This window comes from Arachis hypogaea, chromosome 19 (assembly GCF_003086295.3).
Source record: "Arachis hypogaea cultivar Tifrunner chromosome 19, arahy.Tifrunner.gnm2.J5K5, whole genome shotgun sequence".
NCBI classification, from domain to species: domain Eukaryota; kingdom Viridiplantae; phylum Streptophyta; class Magnoliopsida; order Fabales; family Fabaceae; genus Arachis; species Arachis hypogaea.
The window spans coordinates 71,641,581-71,644,993 of NC_092054.1; the positions used below are offsets into that span (position 1 = coordinate 71,641,581).

Here is a 3,413-nt window from a genome sequence, read left to right on the forward strand (position 1 = left end):
CATCCAAAGCCCGCTAATTGCCCATTTTCAAAAACGCTTGCATCGCAGTTCATTTTACAGACATTCATTGGAGGTGGTTCCCAGTTATATTGCAAAGAGGAAGGAATAATATGTTTTTGGTTGGTAACAACCTTAGAGAAATCGCGAGCAGCATGTTGAACTAAGTGAACAATTTTCTCCTTACTCCATGGATCATCTTGATGGAAGATGTCATTGTTCCTATCCCTCCAAATCCACCAAAAGGCCGCTGCAAAGAGAAACTCATTTTTGTTGAGGTTAGAACGAATCCAAGACATAAAATCCAAACTAGAGTCCTCAGCGGTCATTCCCAAATTTAAGCTAATCCAAATCTGACGAGCTTTTTGGCAAGTCCTAAAGCAGTGGTTAATATACTTACAACGAGAGTTTACTATAACTTCTAAACCATCAATCTTCCGTTCTTCAATAACTAAGAAAAAAATCACTATTGGAGCATTTATCAATAAAACTGAGTTTAAAATACCTCAGTCATGCCAACCACTTAGGGACACACACACACACACACACAAAGAATACAGGAACTTATTGCCCGCCTGCTCTTTAAGCTCAGAAATAGACAAACAAGCTGTTAAAATATTTAGAGCAATCTCCATTTGAGAGGTAAGCTCTTTTTCAAATTGACGATGCCTTTCAGGTCGAGCTGCTATCTTATAGTTTAATACTTCCTGTTTATAAAGACAAAATACATTAAAGGTATGCATGCAGAACAACCAAAGAAACTGTTAATCAACTTGCAATAATTAAAAGACTATATCACAACCATTTATATAAGAATCTACGAGCTGCATGACATTACTTGTCGAATAAAATACTATCCGACAAGGCAGTAACTTTGAAAATTATAACAACTTGTCACTTAGTAACTCAAACTTTAGGCATTTGTCTCATTAATGAAATGGAGAGATGACACATAATCACACATATCATATTATGACCTCTGGCAAAACTGTTAGTAACTCCAAGAATCTTGGTATATATTTCGGATGAGAATCCATCTCGTCCCTAAGCCATTTCACTATACCACCATCTCCCCAATCTTCAGCAGGCACATGCACAGCCAATGCAGCCACAGCAATGCTAATCTACACATTAAAAAGATTTGAAGAATACATTTGGTTACCCTAAACTTCCATTTAAATATATTCAAATGATAATAAAAATAACTGTAAGAAAAGATAGAACGGTGCAAAGGACTTCTAGATGAACCTGAGTTCTGACTTTTGGATGACGTTTGTGGAACTTTTTAAGCAAGTTCTGTGTTCAAAACAACAATGAAAATAAAGCTTTAGCAAATTCATTATTTATTGTACATACTAACGCATCTGAATGGTCATAGCTGACAGACATCAAAAGATCAAGTTATAATAGTGTCCTTATGTACCGATTTTGTGTAATGTATTATATTATCTTTTATGTACTTTATTAGCTATGTAGAATTGATTTTCCATAAGATCTAATTACATTCTTGCAATTATATTAGTACATGCATATAGAAAGCAAATCAGGCAAGTGTTTCAACTTTCAATTACTAAATCAAAGATCAAAACATAACATAAGATCTCCTACTTCAACAAACAAAAATGCTCAGAAGCAATTATCTGCCTAGTTTTATATTGAACAGATCTTTTATAATTGATGAGCGGATAATTTATTCCCTTTTTGGCATTGTTTTTACATAGCTTTTTGTATGTTTTGGTTACTTTTTATTATATTTTTATTATTTTTTATGCAAAAATCACATTTCTGGACTTTACTATGAGTTTGTGTGTTTTTCTATAATTTTAGGTATTTTCTGGCTGAAATTGAGGGACCTGAGCAGAAATCTGATTCAGAGGCTGAAAAAGGACTGCAGATGCTGTTGGATTCTGACCCTCCTACACTCGAAGTGGATTTTCTGGAGCTACAGAAGCCCAATTGGTGCGCTCTCAATTGCGTTGGAAAGTACACATCTTGGGCTTTCCAGCAATGCAGAGTAGTCCATACTTTACCCGAGATTTGATGGCCCAAACTGGCGTTCAAATGCTCAATAAAGACCTTTTTCTGGAGTAAAACGCCAAAACTGGCACCAGAACTGGAGTTAAACGCCCAAACTCGCACCCAAGCTGGTGTTTAACTCCAAGAATGGCCTATGCACGTGAAAGCTTCAATGCTCAGCCTAAGCATACACCAAGTGGGCCTCGGAAGTGGATTTCTGCACTTAGTTACTCATTTTCTGTAAACTTATGTTACTTGTTTAATATAAATAGCACTTTTTACTATTGTATTCAGATCTTCACATCTATGGACATTTAGTCCTTAGACAATGGAGGCTGGCCATTCGGCCATGCCTGGACCTCTTTCTCTTATGTATTTTCTACGGTGGAGTTTCTACACCTTATAGATTAAGGTGCGGAGCTTTGCTGTTCTTCATGAATTAATGCAAGTACTATTGTTTCTCTTTCAATTCACGCCTACTTCTTCTCCAAGATATACTCTCGTACTTAATTCAGTTAAGTCGGAATGAAGGAGTGACTCGTGACAATCACCCAATCTTCGTTACTCGCTTAGCCAAGATCCGCATGCCTGACAACCACAAGCGGTCTACATGATGTTCAACGTAGTCATTGGATGACAGCCGGAGTATATTCTCTTGGGTTTCTAATCAACGATTCACATCATCTCTCCTGACAACAGAGCATCTGAATCTGAGATTAGAACCTTCGTGGTAGAGGCTAGAACCATTGGCAGCATTCCTGAGATCCGGAAACTCTAAACCTTGTCTGTGGTATTCCGAGTAGGATCTGGGAAGCGATGACTGTGACGAGCTTCAAACTTACGAATGTTGGGCGCAGTGACAGTGCACAAAAGGACAAGGGTCCTATTCCGACGCTAGCGGGAACCGACAGATGATTAGTCGTACGGTAGCTGTACTTGGTATTTTTCATCCGAGACGAGAAATGCAACAGTTGATTAGCCATGCAGGGATCGTACCTGGTATTTTTCATCCGAGAGGATCATACATCTTTCCATGGAAAGGAGCATGCATGGTTGGAAGAAGACAATAGGAAAGCAGAGGTTCAGAAGCAACAAAGCATCTCCAAACGCTTATCTGAAATTCCCACCAATGAATCACATAAGTATCTCTATCTTATTTTCTATTTTATTTATCTTTTAATTATCAAAACCTCATAACCATTTGAATTCGCCTGATTGAGATTTACAAGATGACCACAGCTTGCTTCAAGCTTACAATCTCCGTGGGATCGACCCTTACTCACGTAAGGTATTACTTGGACGACCTAGCGCACTTCCTGGTTAGTTGTGCGGAGTTGTGAAAAGTGTGTTCACAATTTCGTGCACCAATAATCACAAAATTTAATATTTTCAAAATATTT

At 37.8% G+C, this 3,413-nt stretch overlaps 1 long non-coding RNA gene across 1 annotated transcript; it reads right to left on the reverse strand.

The window, feature by feature from the left end:
• Nucleotides 1-578: 578 nt before the first annotated feature.
• Nucleotides 579-1,590, reverse strand: LOC112777524 (uncharacterized). Its single transcript, XR_003190448.3, has 3 exons — nt 1,246-1,590; nt 975-1,121; nt 579-704 (listed from the first exon to the last, which is right to left on the reverse strand). It is a non-coding gene; the product is annotated as an uncharacterized lncRNA (long non-coding RNA).
• Nucleotides 1,591-3,413: the final 1,823 nt, after the last annotated feature.